Source organism: Pleuronectes platessa, chromosome 22 (genome assembly GCF_947347685.1).
Source record: "Pleuronectes platessa chromosome 22, fPlePla1.1, whole genome shotgun sequence".
Taxonomy (NCBI): Eukaryota; Metazoa; Chordata; class Actinopteri; order Pleuronectiformes; family Pleuronectidae; genus Pleuronectes; species Pleuronectes platessa.
The window spans coordinates 14608496-14630696 of NC_070647.1; positions in this window are offsets into that span (position 1 = coordinate 14608496).

Sequence of the window (22201 nt, forward strand, 5' to 3'; positions counted from 1 at the left end):
CTCCAAGGTCTTCTTAGACATGACTGACTGACCACATCCCCGCTCTTTCCATCTCACTCGCACGGAGAGAGGCGCTGAGTGAGAAGGACGCGGCGGGCTGAATAATATCTCCATAAAAAGACAAAAGGCAACACGCTGTTTGAAGGAGTGACACTGGACTCGTTACGCCGCTCTCTTCCCCCTCGTCCTGCCATTTGCCCGTACTTGGAAGAATCTATTTTAAGTGCGTGACCTTTACAAGCCACCTCATCTCCGGGAGGAATGAGAGGAATCCAGGGTTATTAGGCAAAAGAGAAGCAACCTGGACGCTTGTTCCGTTGTGGCGGGACGACTGTGAGGAATCGTATATACACACACACACACACACACACACACACACACACACACACACACACAAACGCACCCTTTTAATGTAAATAATCTCATGTTAAAGAGGGAATCTGCGTAATTGAAAAATCTTTGCAGGAAAAAAAGGGAAGCGTTGAGCCAGAGCCATTTCTCTTCATCCTCCTTGATAGTATTTTCATTAACATGCAATTTAAAAAAAGGCCTTAAAAGGCTGACGCAGCTCAGCTAATTGTTGGCTTTTGATTCCCGGGAGCTATTTGTCTTAGACTATAACAGCAGAAAAAAAGAAGAAGAAGTAGAGTAAACCCTTCCTGGTACTGTTACTATGACAACACGCTTATAGAAACTGTATATAATCACTCTTCGCCCCCCCCCCCCCACACAAGAAACCACACGCACATGCATTATCTTACACACAGAACTGCAGCTGCAGAGGCTTTCCAGCTGAAGCAGGCTCACGCTGGGCTGAGACGCACAGCTGTGGACGGGGAAGCTTGCCAAAAGTGCCCCAGCGCCTCTTTCCCTGGACCCAAATCAAATCCCCAATTTGTTTATGTTATTATGCTAATAAAGGGTAGCATTTCCATATGAATATCAATATTTCAGTAGGAAGCGAGGCGATAGGGTGAACGCGGCGGATCGCTTGACAAGCAGGACAGCGTTGTGTGAATGGGGCTCCGTCGGCGGTGTAATTTCACTCATCTGATTTTCCTCTTCCTCTGATGATCTCAAAAAGGGAAAGGTATTTTTAGAGCCCAGGTGCTTATCCTCTTTGTGGTGCTGGAGGCTAATGTTAAATGAACACATCAATCTTCCGCATTTCAGAGCGAGAGCGGAGCAGCGGCGGCGCGGTCTCGGCGGCGGCGGGTTCTCTGCCAACTCTGTGATTCTAAAGCTTTCTGTTCTCTAGTGCAATGGGCTGGTGCAGCCACGGGGCAGCATCGGCTTCTCAGTGTGAGTCATTCAAGTCACTTGACTGATGGCTGAATCTGGGTCATTGAATAAAACCGCGGAGCACGAAACTTCCACAATGAAATATCTGAAATAAACGGCCAATCACTGTCAGTATCATTCAATAGACATTATGGTACCCATATGGAAACCCACCATGACATCACCCATTGGTCTGGTAATGGTGTTTTGAAGCCTCTGGGTTCGGCTCTCTGTCCAGCGCCATCTTGGTTGGTGATCTACTTGGCATTGCAAGCCCACCTTCTCTAGTGACCTGCACCCATTGGACAGAACTGGTGACTCTGTTTGGGACTACAATTTACAAAATGAACATCATGACGCAGAGGCAGAGTCACCTTCTCATAGACCTCTATAGAAACTGACCGGTGGAGACGCCCTCTGCTGGTCATTTGAGAAAATACAGGTTGTACGGCAGTGGCTTCACTTTCTGGACTAAGCAAAGCAGAACAACTGATTGGCTGCTGGGTTTGTATCCTGGTGAATAAAGACCTGTCATGTAATACCTTGAGTCTACTTCTATTTGTATACACAGTACTACAGTTTCTACTGTTTTCTACCACATGTGGATATTTCTTTCTTTACTGCCAGCAAAACCATTTGCAAAAAAATCTCTCCGGGATAATTACAAAGCATTTAAATACATCAACACAAGGTGTGTCTACACTAAGTGCTTAATAATGTACCGATCCAAACGCAACCAGTAAATCAATCATACTCGCGGCGCGATGAGTCATCACTCTTGCAGCGTCTGAATCACCAGGCCGGTGGGTCAGCGATCATTAATAGTCGTCTGATGCATCGTGGGTATGAAATATCCACTATTTGGGCGGCGTGTACGAGATGGTTGAGTTATGTGCTGTTGTTAAAGCCTGACGGGGAGACGTGAAGTCCAATCTGTCAACTCCGTGCTGGGGTAGATTATTATATCAGTCTCTCTGTGGGCGCACATGATTGAAGGGTCCCACGAGGATTCTCTCCGCCGAACTCCAGTGGCACCTGTGCGGTAATTCCAAATTCATTTTGTTGAGTTTACATGACATGTGTGATGATTGAGCTATACTTCACTTGACCCCTCGTTACCCGTGTGTGTGCTGAATCCGGGTCTGCTTCAATCTGCTGACACCTCTTACATTGAAAGCCTGAAACCAGTTAATGAAATTAAACACTTAATATTGTAAGTGGCTTTCGATGAGCAAGTTTCCAGATGAGCTCATTTTTGGGACGAGCAACAAAAAGTAGATGAAACTAATCAATAGATGTGAAGTATCAGAGCTGTTTGAGCCCCGGAGGGCGGCTGTGGCTGAGGGGTAGAGTGGTCGTCCTCCCACCTGAAGGTCGGCAGTTCGATCCCCAGTCTGACCCATCTGCATGCCGACGTGTCCTTGGGCAAGGTGCTGAACCCTGAATGGCCCCCCCATAGAATAACAAAGTGCTGCGAATAGATGCACTGTCTGAATGTGTGTGTGTGAATGGGTGAATGTAAAACTGGACTGTAAAGTGCTTTGAGTTGTCATCAAGACTAGAAAAGCGCTAAATAAATACAAAACCATTTACCATTTACCATTTATCTAAAAAAAAATAGAAGAGTGTGAGTGGCGTTCAGGAGAAGGAGGTTGGAGAATCTGTCAGCGTGATTACACTTTAGAGTAAATATAACAAGAGGGGGTCTGAAGGAAACTTCATTATTTATCCACTACTCCATTATCTTCAGCCGCAGCACGCCGGGAATTACCCTGTTTAATGCAGACTAGGATCCGAGTGATCCCGGCTGTCATCGCCAGGTATTCACATTTAACAACCTGCAGCACATGAAAACAGGTCGATGCTGCGGCACAGACCTGTTCGGAGCTGGATGGTGTGAAACCGTCACCTCTGGCCTTGTTGTCAGCCGTGCGTCGATAGTTTGAGATAATGAATTTTTTCAGCCCCTCAACTCAATTTCTTGTTGGGACAACAAATGCCAGCGTCTCGATGGTCATCGCTTCCATCTGCAGGAACCCGATTGATCGGCCGACGGACTGAAAGTTGGGCCGGGAGCTGTCACCGAGTGGAAGCTCCCCGCGGCGGCCTTCTGTTAGGCCATCGATTGATTTATAAGTGGGACAGCGTTTTGATGACTTCAACTGACGATTGATTCGTCCATATCTGTAGACCTTATTTTGTAGATGCTGCAGTGTGACCACAGAGATGTTTGCTTCACGGTTTAAAGATGAGATAATTTTCTATTTTTTGAGTTGGAATTGATGGTTAATCAAATTATCTATTTATCTCTATATGGATCCGAAGACTGCTTGTTTTTTTATAGATGCAGCACAAAATGTTCAGAAGGCTCCTCCTGATTGGTCGATCGTGTCAATTACAGGCAAGTATGCACAGAAAGGCTATAATGGCAATATGGACTGGATTTGTGCAGCAACACTAACATGGCAGTGTCTCAAAAGGAGAGCAGCGGCAGGCTTGTTTCCCAGCTTGCAGACACCTGCCAGGAGAGCTAATTCACTGACCTGAGAGGCTGCACATGTTCGAGTGTCTCCTAACGATCGCATGAAGCAGAATGAGCATAAATCAAGTTCAGAAATCAATATGTACAGCAAATGGTACAGTGCGTCCTGCAACACCTTATTATTTTAGTCACAGCCAATCGAGGCCACCTGGGCTTCGGCTGCACTGGGCAGAGAAAACCACTTCAATCATCCGCACAGCGACTGGGATGAAGACCCCACTCTGGGCCTGGCGCGCCACAAATATGGACAATTCCTCTTAAACCAAATTGTCGATAATGACACTAAATGATGTATAGTAGCCTTGGAAATCCATATTCTTTGAGCCTATTTGTCGGGTTAACTGCGCCCGTAACATGTTGTCGCCACAGTGAATGATTAAAAGAGCCATAATGGGGGTTGTGTTGTTTGGATATGCTCCCTCTTGTCATAATAGGAGTCTTTGAAATCCCATTTATTCTGCTCCAGGTTGACAAATAAAGCCTTAATTGAGGAAAATCTAAAATTCAAAGGAAACTAATTGAAGCTGATGTTTTTTTTTGTTTTGTTTTTACATTGTGTGATCTTTGAGTTAATCCATCCGCTACTTAATTTGGGGAAAACAATTAACAAAAGACATTTAAAGGGCAAACTCACAAGGAGTGGATACCCCCTCCTCCTCCTCCTCCTCCTCCTCCTCCTCCTCCTCCTCCTCCTCCTCCTCCTCCTCCAATCTCTGCACATTGTTGTTTCAAGGCTTAAAAACGGGACCATATGCCCAGTGAATCCACGGCGGGAGGTCACCTTGAAAGTATTAGGATTTAATATGATTGACCGCGCGGTCTTAGCAAAGGATTAACGTGATGTTGTCCGTATGCTCCTGGAAAAAACGAGAGAAGTAAACATCACGCTCATAGGTATGAAGCGGAGGGGGAGTGGCAGCCGTTTTAGGGGGGGGTGGGGGGGGGGGGGGGGAGAAGGAGGAAGCTCGACGAGAACTTCAGAGCCGGAACCAGTTAGGAAATGTGTCTTTAATGAGTTAACGTGGACGGGTGGGTCATTCTGTCAAACTGGAGGTTGAAGATCCCATTAGCTTGAAAAAGTCTGAGGTGAACGTGATGAGCTGCGAGACTCAATAAGGCCGACCCCCCCACCCCCCTCCACTCCTCCTAACTCTCCCGCCCTCCCCCTTCATCCGCGCCGCGTTCAGGGTCAAGCATGGCTTTATAAATGTTATCTGATTGCCGGGAGCTTTTGCGTTGCCCAGATTCGGCGATGAAATTAATCTCTGACTAAAATATTGACAGTCCATAGAACCCATCGAGTGAGGTGGAGCAATCGGGCAGTGAGGGGGGGAGGAAGGTGCGGGAGGGAGAGGGAGAGGGAGAGAAAGGGAAAGCGTTGTAGATAAGCACAATCAATCGGACGGCGTCCCCCCCCCCCCCCCCCCCTTGGAGTTCGGCCTCGTTGGACAAGAGCTTGAGTTTGATCAACTTCATAACGAGTGAAACACTGGAAATAAAGTGGAATTAATCTAAAATGGTTTGACCTTGAAGTTTGACCCCTTCATTAAGGTAATCCTGGAAATCTGCGTGTAGGTATTAAGTCATTACATGGCATGATTATTTAATTCATTTCATCAATTTTATTTAATGATATTAGTTTTTTATAAGTCTACTATCGTTCTGTATATATATGAGCTTCTACTTATTTTATGTTACCTATTTTAATTTAATTTACTCTGTATACACTTTCTTTTTCTTGGTTTACTTTACTAATAAACTTAATACTTTACTATCACGTATTTCTTTTTAGTCTTAACACTATCATATATGATATAATTGAACCACACTTTTTTATTTTATTTCTAGGAACATTATACTTTTACATCAACTTATGGATGTATGGGCTGTGTTAAGTGTGTGTGTGTGTGTGGGGGGGGGGGGGGGGGGGATGCTTAAGCTTGAAAACTGCTCATTCGATAAAATGAGCTTTTTCTAATTTCCATGATTGAAATGTCAAAAAGTTCTTAAACTCTTAATGAAGCTTTAATCATTTTCAATAAATGAAAAGTAGTTTGACTGACAGATCACAGCTCACCATTACCTCACCACTGCTGTCCCCTGTATTCTGGACTCTCCAAATCACTCCCAGTATGTCGTACACAGCAGCTATTATAATTCCAGTGGACTGACCGTAATCCTTGCCAATGGCAGGCGTGGTTATTATCCAGTACACAATGCTGACCTTCCACATTCACCTTCCAAGGTTTAGAGGAATAATACAAAACATGCAAGTGTTAATCTCTTCTGCTCTGCCTCAGTTCTCTGTAGAACCCCCCCGGGGGTATGTCACAAAGGCACAGTGGAAATGCCTCCTGTGTTCACCTCCTGGCAAGTATGGAAACAGGGAAATAATATAATAAAACATTCATCATTCATTCTGTAATGCTGAGGTTGAAGAAAAAGGAAAAGCAGGAGGTGGGGTGGGGTTGGGTTGGGTGGGGGGGGAAAGGAGCCCAAGAAAATCAGGTGCACACGTGTAACAGAGACTGACAGGGCCCTTTCAAGTGGAAAAATAGCACTAATTCATTTCCCACACAGTAAGTCCTCTTGTTTGCAATATTCATGTCACCTGGCACAATGAAAGGAGGACAACCCCTGCTACGGGTGTTGCTCCAGGAATAGATGTACCCCGCTTTTGTTTTGAGGGAGAGGAAGCAAAATAAATAAAGCAAAAAAGCTGAAGAGGAAAAACTCCACATCGCAAACTGACCCAGATAATAACAACAGAGAGCCGAGAGTCTGGAGGGGCGACCAAAACAGTCCACGCACGGTGGAGAGCGAAAGAGAGAGAGAGAAAGCTGCGGAGACGGGGAGAAGAAGAAGAAGTCTAAAAATTGTTCTCCAGACAAAAAGTTAGTTGAGAAGTAAAGAGGGAGGGGGGGAAAGAAAAAGAAAGGAGGATGAATATTTTAAGAAGCGAGCTCTCTCTCTCTCACCGAGGAGGGAGACGAGTGAGAGAGAGAATAAAAAAACAAGCGGGATGAGCGACGGTTCGAATTGTCGACTTGCAAAACAGCTGAAGCCTGCCTGTGTGTACAGATCTGCCTGGTGGAGTGCACCATCAGCTTATTGGGGGGGTAATCATCTGAAGATGGGAAAAACACAAATATGGCGGCTCCTCGACATTGTAAGAACATCTGCAGTTGTTGCAGTTCTATTTCAAGAACACTTTGCTCAGTTGTTGTTGTGTGTTTTTTTTTGCGCTGAAGTAACTGCTGGAGTAAGCTTTGGTGTAAGCTGTGTTCCAGGGGCCTATTCAAAGCAACCCTGAGCAGAGAGACGGTTTGACAATGGACCTAAGACTCTGCAGGGAGCAGACATTCGCAGATTCGTTCTGATGCTTTGGGGAAAACTGTCAGTTTGCTTCGGGTCAGCCGACGTGGTCCCCGGGAAACTCCACCCAACCTAATGCAGCCGCGCCGATCAGACACACGAGGCCCGCTTTGCATCGTTTTCCAGCTCCAACACTAAACGCCACGGCAAACTGGGAATGCTAATATGGTTCTGCAATATGTCGTGAGTCCTTGTGCCTCGCCGGCCCCGCGGCTCTGCTCGAGCCCGGCCCACGGTGTCCAGACTGTCAGCTCCACTCGCCCGCTCTCCCTCCGTGCCGGCGAGAGGAGACTCTGACCCCCGCCATGATGACACTGCTCCAGAAGAGATTATAGACCCTGATACTCCGCCGCGCCAGCATTATGCACACGCTGCCCTTTAACTAAGACACACGGGCGGGCTGCCAGCTCTGTCCGGCCCAATCAGATCTGCCGACTCACGTTTGTGCACAGGGGGGGGGGGGAGGGGGGGGGGGGGGGGGGGGGATGGGAGATGTGGAGATGGACAAACACACAATAATTCTTCAGCACTCGCAAGTAAAAGAAGAAAGAAGATAAAAAGACGGAGGTGGAGTAATAAAAGGATGATAAAGAAATCAATAAAGAGCAGCGTTAAACCCATGTGGCTTTGAGGGGGTGGAATCAATACCAATAATTTTTACACTGAAGTTTCCAATAATCAGTGTTTCATAAAAGGAGGGGGTGTCCATTAATTCATATCAAAGGAAATATGGGTAGAAAAACAATAAAGCGTAAGAGGCTCGTGATGTGTGCGAGGGAAACAAATCTTTATTTTTTTACGGATCGGCACTGATTCGCTGCCCTCTCTCAGCTTTCAAACTTTGAAGTATTTCCCATGAGGCCTCGGGACACACCCCAAATCTGTGATGTCGCAGCAGGCCTTTACGTGTCAAATCAAAACAAACACCGCGGCATCACTCGGCGGGGGGGCGGCGGCCAGAAATGCCACATGCTTGAAAGCTCAAACTCCCAGCGTGGCGGCGGGTTACTGCCCCAGTGATTTAGCCTGAAATTACCCTTTAAAGGAAAAGCACAAGGGGCTTTTTGGCTTTTTGGCTTTTTGGCTTTTTGACGTGAGCAGGGGGGGGGGGGGAGGGCAGATGTATCCCGAACAAAACATGTCAACATTTCATTAATTTCTTCTGTGGTGTGCGAGCGCTTTCATGTGCTCGGATCAAGCTGCCTTCTGTCGGGGCTTTCATGAAGGTGCAGCAAAACCAGTTTCAAAACTCTGTTTCAAAGTACTGTCACTTTCAGATGTGTCGAGCGTTAAAAACTAAAAAAAATCAGGTGCAGTTGCTTTTTACTCCAAAAAGACGAGTAGAGGATGAAGGAGAAGGTGAAATAGAGGAAAAATTAAGGATGTTAAGTGAAAAGGTCATCGTGAAGTTGTTTCTATATGTTTCTATGTGAGTCTGTGCAAAGTCGAATTCCGCACATTATCAGACTGAATTAACATTTTCATTTCGCTGACATTTTTTCTATTTATGTAAGTAGACTGACAACAACCTTTACGGCTGAAAAGATCGTATTCACACTTTTGCTCCTTTTTCTGTCACTGTTCTTCACAGATCTAGTGAAATATGGAAACTTTGCTCGAAGATAATTTAACTTTTTCTCCAAAAATCGGACTTAGTATTGAGCAAGACATAATTCACCACCGGCATATCGCAGGGCCAACATATAAAGATAATCATTAATGCTCACATTCACCCACTACCCAGGATTTAAAGGCCCCACTTGACCTCAGCCTAACCCCCTCCTCCTGCTTGTCAATTACCAACACAAGGTTTATAGTTGTGTGTGTGTGTGTGTGTGTGTGTGTGTGTGTGTGTGTGAGGGCCTGAGCGCTCTACATGCAACGTCCTTGTCCAAATAAGCTGGTTAAGTAACATACAATACACAACATGATTTGTTTTTGCCCAATTGAGCTCATTAAAGCTGGAGGGTCTGTTGGAGAAATGCAACTGAACCGTTCTATTCTGGGCACTTTTCTCTGTGCGTCATCGCAGAAAAGAGCTGAGTGAGACATGGTGAAGTGTGTGTGTGTGTGTGTGTGTCTTTGTGTGTGTGTGTGTGCATGTGTGTGTGTGAATGAATGTGTATATTTTCATCCTGAGAGCCTCCAGCCCCGAAGGCAACAACTCAAACCTGCTGCTGTCACATATAAACAATGAGACCTGGTTTGATGAGGTGACAATCTTCACAGAGCTCGAGGTTCAGAAGACAGGAGACTATTTCCATCCCTGCTCCCATTGGGCCGAGGGGGAGGGAGATGGGGTTGAGACAAATACAAGGAAGCAAATAAAGGATCTGAATTGAAAGCTTGGGTCCGGTGTGATTTTATAATTACACACAATGGCTCCAAAATTGGGCACAAACACATGTGCGCACAGCAGCAACTTGCGCCGGCTGTGGTGTTCTTTTGCCAAACTCCTTGGCCCCTTCCTGCAAGGCAGCGGCCTCCCGAGAAGACAATGATCACAAATGGAACAACACGAGAAACCGCTCCCCCCCAATCTCGGCAGCCCGGTAATTAAATACCAGCTCTTGGCACCAATGTATGTAAATGCTGCTTCCCTGCCCGTGCTAACACCGGCTTCACCCGCCCCAACCCCGCCCTCTCCCCCCCCCCCCCACCCCCCTGCAACACAGATCAGAGGAGAAGGTCCTGCCAGGTCCCCTGTTCGAGCACAGATATCATTAACCTCCTCTCCAAATCGGCTCCAGATCAGAGGGCCCCCCTGCTCTGAGGCCCCTCGGCTTAACTGGCTAAATGGCCGATGCTGGTGTTTGCCACGGCGAAAAGGGAGGAGAGGAGGAAGAGGGCGAAGAAAGGGAGGAGGTGGGGACAGATGCAGTGTGTCAGGAAGTGGGTTGGAGGAGGACGAGGGCTCGTAAATAACGAAATAACATGTCAGAGGCCAAATGGATAGTTTTCTGTTGGCAGCGATAAGGCATGTGGGCAACACACGGATCGGGGGCTTATTAAATTTTCCCATAAAGCCTGTCATTGTGTGGCAGAGCAGAAGTCATTCTGTTAACATGCCAGTTCATGGATGCGTGACAATTGTCCTGGTGCACGCTCGCTCGCCGAGGAGAGGGGCCTTTGTGCGGCTGCAGATTTATTAACGATGCCCCGTCAAACACATTACACTGTGATTAGGTTCTTATCAACTTTCAACAAGTCAACCGCACAGGTAAGAGGTGTCTTTGTGTCCCCTGTGTGAACAGATGTCCAACTAGAGGGACGCTAGGAGGAGGCAACCACCTCCACCACTGAGGCTGACATGTTATCTTGTTAAAGAAATATTCCCCGACCTGCTTATTTATCTGGATCCACACATAAAGTTTAATAGATTCTTCTTCGGTTCAGGCTCCGGCCCTGCGTGAAATTCCATGGAAATCGGTCGAGTAGTTTTTGTGTAGAGAATAAACAAACACAGATAAAAACACAAGGGATGGAAATAGAGACATGAATTTAATATTTCTCGTTTTCAGATCAATCACGGGAAAAATGTACTTGAACAAACCTTTTCTTCAATTTAAAATCTTTGATCATTCAGCTTCTGTTTGAAATGATTTTTCTTTTATATGTATTTATTTATTTTATTATTTTATTTAGTATCTTTCAATATTTTGTGCCTTTTCGGTCAAATGTTTTTGGAATGTCCCGCCTTTCTCAGAACTGCCACGTGATTTGTCAAGGGCCAGATTTCACCGAGGTGTAAAAAGAGCCGAGATCTTTCCCTCCCCCAGCTTTAAGTACAGATTATACAACCTTAAAAACAGGTTTTCCATGTTTCTATTCATTCATGAGCTCAAACAGTCTTGAGATTTTTGGCCAGCAAACTAACTGAGGCTGTGCATAAACACCAGCAGGCATTTTCAGCCGAATTTGTCCTGTGACTTGAGCTGAGGAGGCCCCTGTCACCGGCGAGCAGGGATTTATCAATCACCCAGTTGCTGCAGCTTGTGCTCACTTACACTGCCTGTGCTTCTCCAAAAAAATGGAGAAAGATGTGATGACGAAAACAGGAGAGTAAATGGGCATGTGAGAGAATATCTGGAAAAATATCTGGAGATGGAAAAGGAGGAAGGATGATGAAAGCAAGGTGCAGGGTGGGGGTTGGAGGGGATGGGGAGGGGGGGGGCACAGGAGCTGCAGGAGGTGAAGAAGAATGAGAAACAGAAAAAATGAAACGGTGAACAGAACAGAAGACGGAAATGGCCCGAGAGAAGAATCATTAAAGAAACAATTTGTGAGTGCGTTTAATACGACGCGGCGCTCCAGATGCTGTCACTTTCAGACGTGAGCCAATTAACGTGGGCTGGATGTAGTCAACATGCAATAATGCATAGAGGGGCCTGCTACAGATGTAGAACATCACGCCATTAATGCTGAGTGCTACTCCATGTCAATGTCGACTACACGAGAGATCTAATTCATTATGTCTGTGTCTTCCCCTCTGTCTGCCGTCGACGTACACAAACTGATTAATTCAGAGGAGCATTGAACCCGTACGGAGCAGGAGCGGTGCGATGCGCCGGGTTAGGGTCAGGGAATCAATCGTCTGCCTCAAAACCACCGTTTGGGAAATCTGATGGCACATGAAAAAATATCAAATGTCATCCTCCGTTCAAAAGAGACACGAGGAGCCTCGGTTATTTCCGCTGCTAATTAAATAATCTTTGATTCACAACTCTTCTCCGTTGACTTCCTCTATCTCAACCTGCTCAGTGGCTTCAAAGCCCCGAGGCGCTCGGCAGATGCACGAGCGCTGAAGATAATACGTTTTGATCTCAAAAAAAAAAGGGGGGGGGGGGGGGCATAAAAGTGTTCATCAGCCAGGCTCCACTTCGCTGATAGGTCGGTTCAAAAGATAAAGAGGAAATGTTCAAACACAGTAATGATTATTTGCTAATGACTGATCAAACAAAACATGGTGCCACTAGTAGATACTAGGCTAATGAACTCCACTGAACACTGAGAGATCAATCCTCCGAGAACCAACAGGTCTGATGTAAGTCAAAAACAGGAAAAAAGTACGGTGGCCCTGAAGCTCAACCCACTGCAACTTATGAAAACATAATTTGCAAAGAGACACAACAAGTGCACCTGGAGGAATCGTCTTCAATTTGATAACAGGAGTGTGTGGAATAGAAAACAGGCAGTAAATACTCAACACAAACTTATACGCAACACTAGCTAAATACTCACAACAAAGAAAAATACTCGGCACACAGCCAAATACTCACAACATAAACTAATACTCTCAACACAACCAAATCCGGCAACACAACCAAATCCTTGCAACACAACCAAATCCCCAAAACACAACTAAATACCAGCAGCACGCCAAAACACCCACAACACAACCAAATCCCTAAAAACACAACCAAATACTCACAACACAATCAAACACTCACAACCTAGCCAAATCCCCCACACACAAATACTCACAACACAATCAAATACACACATTACTACCAAGCACTCCTGACACAACCAATAACTCGCAACGCTTCCTTGTCTCGGTTTGTGAATTGTGTTGTTGGAAAATTAGATACATGCTTAATTTAAAATTGTAATCGTATGATTTGTATTTGCTGCGTATTTTCTATGTGATTTCAAATTGATGAAGATGCTTTTGCGACGTGTTTTCTTGAATTGTCGTGCGTTGAGCTCTCAGAGCCCCCGTCACACCGAGATGAGTCGGTGAGCGTGACGTGCGCTCTTTAGAAAACCCACCTCGCCACACAAACCCAAAGTTCCTCCTGTCGTCCTGGTGAACGAATCGAAGTGCCCTTTCCGGAGACTCACACTTTTGACCAGAGATCCACCGCATAATGTCACAAACCACCTCATATAAGGAATCAATGCGCCTTCTCCGGGTTCCGTCTCCTCTGCCGGCTGCTTCCTCTCTAACCAACGCTGACATTTGGCTCAGAGTCTATTGATTGGTGCCGTGGAAGTGGAGCACACACACAGTGCGAGGTAGAGGCTGAGGAGATGGGAACAAAAGCCAAGTTGGTGAATCTGTTTTAAGGTTAGGACTTCTTCTTCTTTTCTTTGTAAAGCGCACTGCAGTCTCATCAGTCACGACTAAGACGATCATAACTAACCATACGTTTACCTCCTCGGGAAACATGTCACGACTATTCATCCACAGGGTGCATTGTCCCGGGCATTGTGCACAAGCGGTGAATGTCCCTGAGAGGAGTGCGGCAGATAAACGCTCTCAAGGACAGAATTATGAAAACGAGCTTCATAACCGAGGCTTTAGCAGCTTTGAAAGGGGAAAGAAAACATTCCATGGCCAAACATGCACAGAAGAATCCAACCCACCACAAACAGATTCTCATTGAATTTGATCTGCCTGCGTTGGGTTGGGGCGAGGAACATCTCTGCACTCGCACACAGAGCTGGCAGCTCGATTGACTCCAGATTGGTGAATATGTATAGGAGGGAGTCTTGAATAATGTATTGGAATCTGATATCATGTATTCAGTATAGGCGTTAGCGCTCCCTTTGTCACGCACAGTGGGGATCTTTGATGTGAATCCAGAGCCTCACATAGGGGGGAACACAGCTGTGGGAGTTCTGTAGGGTCAGCTGACTGCATACATTTAAAAAAAGGGAAGTAATAGGCATAAGGAGGCCTGGACGAATGTAAGAAGGATTCACATTACCTTATAAATGTCGAAGAGGAGTAAGAAACAGGTTCAGGGAGTAGAAACGACCTCCAGCCGCCCGCCATCTAAAATGAGAATATACAGTTTGTTATTTACAAAATAGATCGATGGTTTTTAATGTTGCCTTTTTGTCATTTGACAGACATCTGAAATTAAATGCGTGATAAAGTTGTAATGTCGCCTCAACATGTTCACTGATGAGCCAGAAATTTTAATTAACGTGTATCCTGTCAAAGAAACACTGTGAACCTTGGATATGAAACTTCGTAAACAGGGTGAAATGAGAGAAAGGCAAACCTGCTGTCAGTCATTCTGTGTGTGTGTGTGTGTGTGTGTGAGAGAGAGATCATTGGGAAATATGCAAATGTAGATATGAATATAGATCAGGCTTCTCCTCGGCAGATGAATACATTTAACTCTCATCCCTCACGCTGATGAACGAAAATAAGGTTCCGGGACTATAACGCTCTAAAGAAGCTTTCGTGGCCAGATGTTTACATTGAAAACAACTTTAACGGAAAACAAATATACAGAGAAGGAATATAAATTAAACATTTTGTACATTCAAATACAAATCACAGGATTACTCTTCCGTGTAGAACAGGAAGAGCTGATGACAGGAGCAGTTGTCAAAGTGGCAGTTGACTCGAATCCAATTGTAAAGCAGGCTGCTGCAGGAGAGTAGGAATAACTTCTGGGTAATTTTATTTTCCTCAAGGTGGCAACATGCAGGGAACAGCTGTGTAAAGTAAGGGGTTATCTTGGCTCTGGGCTTGACTCCTCCCTGATATCTAACCTTCTACTTGGGTGAAGCTACTGAGCCTAGTTTTGTTGGCTAAAGTCAGATTTCTACTTGACTTACAACAACTGTGTTCTCAAATACATCCCCTTCGGAAAAAACTGCAGGAAAATGTCCGGACTTCAGTGAATGTCTAAAAACATGTTCTGTAAAACCCTTGTTTCATTCACACGTGCACTATGTCTGCGTGTGTGGTTTCATCTTATTTCAATTGACTGAGTCTCCCACCGGAGACCCGACTGATCACAAACTCTTCTATTTCCTTTCCGGCGTTTTGCCAATGCTTTCAGAAGGCAACAACAGGGGAAGCCTGGTGCAGCCGTCTCCAGGCTACCTTCAAGTCAAAGCGGCTACAGGGAAGAGCCGGGAGGTTTAAAGTGAAGCGAGCGCTCCCCGAGCCCCCCGTGGCACGAACCTGTTATATCATTATAATGAGACTCTCAGTGTCACAGGCCTCCAGGCCAGTAGCCGGGGGGGGTGAAGTTTCCCCCGGACCAGCTCGTCGTATGTGGCACACGGCTTTGGAAGACGCCGCCCCACAAGCCACCAGGTATCAACCTTTAAACCAATAACCCATATTTCATTTATATTCATTTCATCCTGGCAAAAGGTGTGTGAGTCCATATTGCACTTATCCCCCACTTGCTCCAGGGATTTCATGCAATACGCAGCATTCATTTCATCTGCATGTAGCACAGCGGCCTCTGCTCGGCAATGTAAACACTTCTTGGCAATTCCTATTTTTATCTGTGACTCTAAGTCGCCACGTTAGTAATTGAGGTGCAAGTTTTCTACAAGTCCTGAGCTTAGCCACAGCTTAAGGTCTAACCTCAATCTGTCAGGTTTGTGTCAAATCCATATTCATCTGTCTTTATCACATTGCACACATATAGGTTAAACCCCACGGTGCTACCCGCTCCTGTATATGTTATAGACCTAGTTAAGCACTGAGGGTATATTAATTATTAACCAACGTGGTGCTCTAAGGGTTGAGAGAGCTGTATATGGCATTAGGCTAAAAAGGTCTCGTAAAGAAAGACCAAGGAACTTATTCATCTTAGAAATTGTAAAATGTATATACGATAAATTGCACAATGACTTATATCACTACACCCCAGGGTTCTGCTGCAGCAGTGTTATTTATTCTGGTATAATCAGTAGGTTATAGTGGCTAATGTTAGCTAAAGGAGATATTTCAATGTATCGTTACTTCTTTACTCTTCTTTTTCTTATTACACTGTCACTTTCAACTTTTAACAAATGCATATTTTACTTGTTTTAATCGGGGATGGGCGGTGGTAGCGAGATCTCATCGATACACGTGCTCGACCAATCACAAGCCAGTCTCAGCTCTCAATCACAATGTTTCACCGCATTGGAAAAGCCTCAAATAGCTAATTAGAACCAAACCTATCAAAAATAATTTACACTTGAACATACCTATTTAGCATGTACCTTGACTATTTAGCGAGGCCCCCTTCCTGAACATGGAGGGATTGGGATTTCTAAGCGATACTGCAGCCCGCCCCCTGGTGGTGATTGAGACGTTACTGTGAGGAATTCAAGGTGTTTTAATGGAACGTTATGTTATATCTAATGTTTATTAAGATGGACGACATGATAGAGCATCTCAATCATCTTGTGGTTATAGGTCAGAAACCAGGACTTACATCATTGTTCAGATCAGTGTTGGAATATGTTTCATACTCATATTCAACATTTAAGTAAATATAAGCATTGGATTGGAATCTGTTTCAAATGTTTAAGTACCCAAAATGGAATCAGGGCCGAAAAGCCTTGAGTCTGAGTCACCTTGTTAGTGCAGAACAAGTGGCAGAACATTATTGTGTATTGGACCTAATTGCATCTCAAAGTGTCACCAATAAAAAAGAAAGGAAATGCTGGAAGGTGGATGCTAATGATTTGTCTGCAGAACGAGCTTGCTCTCTCTGGTCTGTGAGCTGGAAGACGACTTCTGACTCGTGGCTATAAAATAATTATCAAACTAATCACCACCCGTGAAAAACACAGTCACACACCAGAATCCACAGACCTGAGCACTTCTACCATCTTCTGGGGCTTCGAAAAGAAAAAGAGAAAACACAAACTTTTGTTATGTACTCATCCGTGTCTTTGGAGAGTCTGGATTTAAAAGGTGAGCTGAGCAGGAATTACAGGCAAAGTGTGGGAGACGACTTCTGCAGCTCTCTGTTTGATTTGTTGACAGCTTTTGGGAAGAGTGCTACGGCAAGCAGCCGGGAGAGAGGAAGCACATCCCTCCTGAGAGAAGATGGCTGCGGCTGGGGGTCGGCCCATATGCCTCGGCATCTGCGGGCGAGGAGGAATCCCTCGGCGTATGACAAAGTAATGCGCGATGACCGATTCTCTTTTTTGTAAACACTTAAGAAATTGGCTTTAGAAGCGCAGCGTGTTTTATATATTGGTTAAGATCCTTTTGATATATTGCTTCTCACCTGAATTATTTCGTGCAAAAAACAAACATGAAAAAATTGTACGGCTTAATTTGTATGTTTTGATATATATATCTCAGCAGCAGGATGGGATGGGTTGTATAAATTTCAGGTATATGCCACGATCCACGTTTAATACCACAGCCAGAGTTTGGTCAAGAGACTTAATTTAAAAAGCTGCCCTGCCGTGCTCCCCTTTGGCTTTCCAACGAGTCATCACTCGAATTTGCAGCATGTTCTGAGGCTTATAGTGATCCAAGCGGAGAATTGTGGTGTTTTTTTAATCTGTCCGGCGTCGTTATAAATTCAGAAAACTAAAGGGAAACATCCCCAAAAAAGTAATGAATTTAATTAGAAAAAACTTCAACTTTTACCCACTGATTGCAGAATTGGTTGGTTTTCTGTTTGGGGCCTGGTAGGTAGCACACAGTGGGAGTTCTTTATGGGCTTTTGGCGGAAAGCTGGTCCCCGCTGTGGGACCGGATATGAGGCTGTGAGACAATGAACCGGCAAAATGTACAGTTAAAAGTCGGATAAAACCAAAACAATGAGCTTGAAAGAGACGGAAAAAGATCTGCAGGAGTAAAATAGAAAGCAACAGCAGGCGGGTGGTTAATTCTGTGTCACAAGCAGTACTGCATCAGTGCTATTATAAAAGTATTGATTTTAGATATTGAGGAGTTTGTTAGTTTTATTGTTTCGCGTTGGGGAAATTCAGTTTCACATTCACCCTGACAAACGACACCTAGAAAACTACACACACAGAATTAGACAACAGTAAAAGCAACAGTAACAGTCAAGGAGGAGGAATTAAAAAAATACCAATAATTGAAATCATGCTTCTACTTTCATCTCTTACTCTATCAGGATTAATAATTTATTAACTTATTTATTTATTGGAGGAATGAGTCACATCTTTATTTGTTGTTATGTTTAAAGAATGAATGTTGCTCCTGTGTGAAGCTTTTGGTTTGAAATTCTTCTTCCCTGGCATAAATGACAAACACTTGATAAACAGAAATGTGTTATTTGTCCTACACAAAGCATCATATCGATATTGTACCTTTAATGCTATAGCAGTACACCTTCTGATACAGAACCTATATAAACTCCTGCTCCTGGTTAGGATGAGGTCACATACTCGCTCTGTGCAGTCTAGTTGCTGCAGGAGGAGACGCAACAGCCCGACAAAGACACTCTGCTTTGAATATTTGTTGGCCGGAGATCCGATGGGGCCAAAAACAAACAAATAGGATTACACGGTCTGGAGCCAGAGCAAACACGCCGGTGCACGACGGCGTTTCGGTTCCGCACCCGATCACAGGAGGCGATTATGAATCTCTGAGTAGCAGGGGTGAGAGATGCTAAAGTGATTGTCAATGATAACTCGTCATCCGAGACCTCATAAAGATGCACAGATAAAACGGGGACCGGATCCCAGAGTGGGAACGGCTTCTATTAAAAAGTGGAATCAAGAAAATCAAATAAATGTAATATACTTTTCAAATGAATGGGATTTATATTAATACATCTACATAATAATATAAAAAGAAGACGGAGGGTTTCATTACGAGCTGAGTGAAAGTGATAAAGACGATTTATAGGACAAGGCATTCATAAAGGAGAAGAGGTCTTTTCTATCTTCGCTATTATTCCTATTACTTTTCCCTTTTGAAAAATATGCATGGTAACTTTATCTTTTCTTTTGAATTCTATGACACCAAATTTCCCCACCGTTCCATATGCTCCGTTGAAGGGGAAAAGCCGGGAGAGTGCCAGCATCTGCAGGAGAAATAGGGTACACTCTTGGCACACTGTATCAAATTATGAATAAATAACCCAGCATGCTGTTAGCCCGCGGATAAAACACACACTATTAGCTTCCTCCCGAAAAAAGAGTAAAGACTGAAGGAGCAAGGAAAGAAGGGAAGGATGTAAGGAAGGAAGGAAGGAAGGAGGAAGGGAGGGAGGGAATAAAAAACAGTCGCCTGAAACAGATGGCTGAATTGTCCTCTGTGTGTCAGGTCCGTCCAGCTCTCACAACCTTTGGCTGCGGCCTGAACCTATCACAATTGCCAGCACATGCAACACACACACACACAAACAAACACACACACACAACTGAGTCTCTCTCTCTCTCTCTCTCTCTCTCTCTCTCCTCTCTCTCTCTCTCTCTCTCTCTCTCTCTCTCTCTCTCTCTCTCTCTCTCTCTCTCTCTCTCTCTCTCTCTCTCCAGCACACAGCCATGCATGTTCTTTCTCTCTATTTCCTCTCTTTCACTGTCCCTCTATTCTCTTTTTTTCCCGTCTGTATCTCCTTCCTCCGCAAAAAAAAAAAAGGCCGCTCTAATAAATATTAATGTCGACACCCGTGTGGCGGGGCCGGGCTTACTCACAGCCAAATGATCCTCACAGAGAATAATGAAGCCGCTGGGATCCAGGTGAGAGGACGGAGGGAGGCTTATGTAACTCGCTGCCTTGTCAGGTAGGTTTCATCCATAATTTAACACCCGGGGAAGGAGATTGGCGATATAGGAGGAGACGTGAGGAATTAGCCCCATAACCTGGGAAAGTCGTGGAAATGGGGGGAAGCAAATGTAATGAGAAAGTAAGCCCGGAGAGATTTAGTGCACCGGCGGCTCGGCGGCCAAGTTTTGGATATGTGATAGATGTGATTAAGTTGCAAAATACATCATGCATATACCTACTGTGAGCGTTTGTAGCTTCCCTGCCAGCAAACCACAGGATTTCTGTTTATTCATCGCTTCAGTAATAACACTCCCTGGCAGAGGGCTGATCGATGCAGAGACACCGGCCTGTACCACAGGACATCATGAAACAATTCAAAGGCTGGGGCTTCGTCTTGTTCATACGTGTCAACCCCTGACACGTATGAACAAGACGAGCGGCTCTGACAGGCCACTTGACGGACAAGGCTGTTTGACAAAGTCACTTTTTTTCCCAGAGATCAATGTGAGTGGACAGGAAACAGGTTATTGATCCGGAGCGACCTCTGAACTCTACACGTTGACCTTGGCGTAGTCACACGTCGCAGCCTGACAAGTGCAAGGTCAAAAACAAGCCGCTGGATCATCTCCTCTCGCTTTCTCTTCCTCTTAGTTTTGTTCAAATCCTTCAAGAAGATCAGATCTTTTACATCAAACGAGAAGATGAAGACTCAATGGTCTGTACCCGAAAGATTTATAGTGGAGAATGGGTACATGTATTTAGGTATTTCCATTTCAAGCCATTTTATACTCCTAAGAAAATATAGTTACTGTAAGTATTTGAATTCATGCTTAGATTTTATTGAATAAATGTATTTTTAGGTTTAGTCACATTGATATTTGTTCAAGTGTTAATTTATATTGTAAATTTGATTCCAAATAGTTACTTGATGCTATAAAAACTGGGATAAACATCACAAAAGACAGATTAGACTTAATTTCCATCTGCTGATCACTACTGTGCATTCTCCTGCTCCAAATGATGCCAACAGCACAAGATACACAGAGTTACTTTAGTCTCTGGGTTTACATAAATCCTAGAAAAAAGCTAAATTGTTGTACACCATTTTGAATCATTAACCAAATGTATGATATACCTTCATAAAAAGCAACTGGATGGATGGATGGATGGATGAATGGATAGTAATTCCAGCTACAAAAGCATTGTTTGGGAGTTAATCCCATGTGAGTTCTCTTCTACAACAGCTCCATAAATGAATATTCTAAAATGTAAATGATTCATATACATTGTGGATGGCCTATAGTGACAGATGTAAAGTGTGTGTGTGTGTGTGTGTGTGTGTGTGTGTGTGTGTGTGTGTGTGTTTACGCTGTGTTCTATCTGTTTGTCACTCCAAGGTTTCATATTTGCACATGATAATTATCATGGAAATCTATATGTGCATATTCATCAGCTCTTATTCTGTTTGCTTGCATGCGCAGCGCCATTAAGTCTGTGTATATGTGCATATGCATAATACATCTGTATCCTTGTGCCTGTGTGCGTTTGCCCTTGTATCTCACACACTTGCCAATACAGCTCTTGGGCACAACAACTGGGAGTCAGGAGGGCCACAGGCACAGCGAGGCCACGGGGGCCAAGCAGGGGCCACATTGATCAGAAGCCCCGGTACATCCCCAGGAGGGCCACTAGCTGTCATCACGGCACGTCCTTGCTGTCCAACTGCCTCCTCTGCTGTCACCCACCCACACACACACACACACACACACAGTGCATTTACTGGGTCTTCGACAACTCAGCAGTTTCTCCCCCGATGAAGTTAGCATCAAAGGCACAACTGTGTCTGACACGGTCCTCCCAGCAGGACGTGTTGGTACAGGAGCGTTCAAAGCAAATACAGCTGTTTAGATTCATTCTGTGTGTTCACCGCTTTGACCTCGGGAATCGTGAAAGGTCGGGAAAGGTCGGAGAGTTTCCTTACGCCTCGGAACGCTATCAAGAGATGAGATATTTTGAGAGTGTTACACAAGCCACCAGCAGCATTTTGCTCTGCACCTCTGAGACTGACTCGTAGGAGGAACATTTGAATAGCTCTGGTGTGACAGCCGGTTGTTTCCACAGGAAGAGGAGGTTAGGAGACAGAGTGCAGGGGGGCTCTTCTATCCGTCTGTGTTCCATCGGAAGGTAAAAGCGAGAAGAATGGTTTAAATCCTTCTCTTATTCAACTCTCCGTTTCTCCTCCTGCGGGGGGGGGGATCCGGAATCAAAAGAGAAGCTTGTACGGTTTAACCTACAGCCTTGGTGCTGTACAGTAAATCCCTGCATCCTCTCAATACCGGGTCAAAGCCCGGGGATTGTATATTAGGTGGTTTCACCAGTTCAGCAGCTTGTTTTCCGTTCTGTCCTTGGAAAGAATGAGCTTCTGTTTGTGTGTGTGTGTGTGTGTGTGTGTGCAGCTCTGTGTGTGTGTGTGTGTGTGTGTGTGTGTGCAGCTATGTGTGTGTGTCCATTTAGACATTTTGATGTTTTCGAATCAAATTTGATAAGTT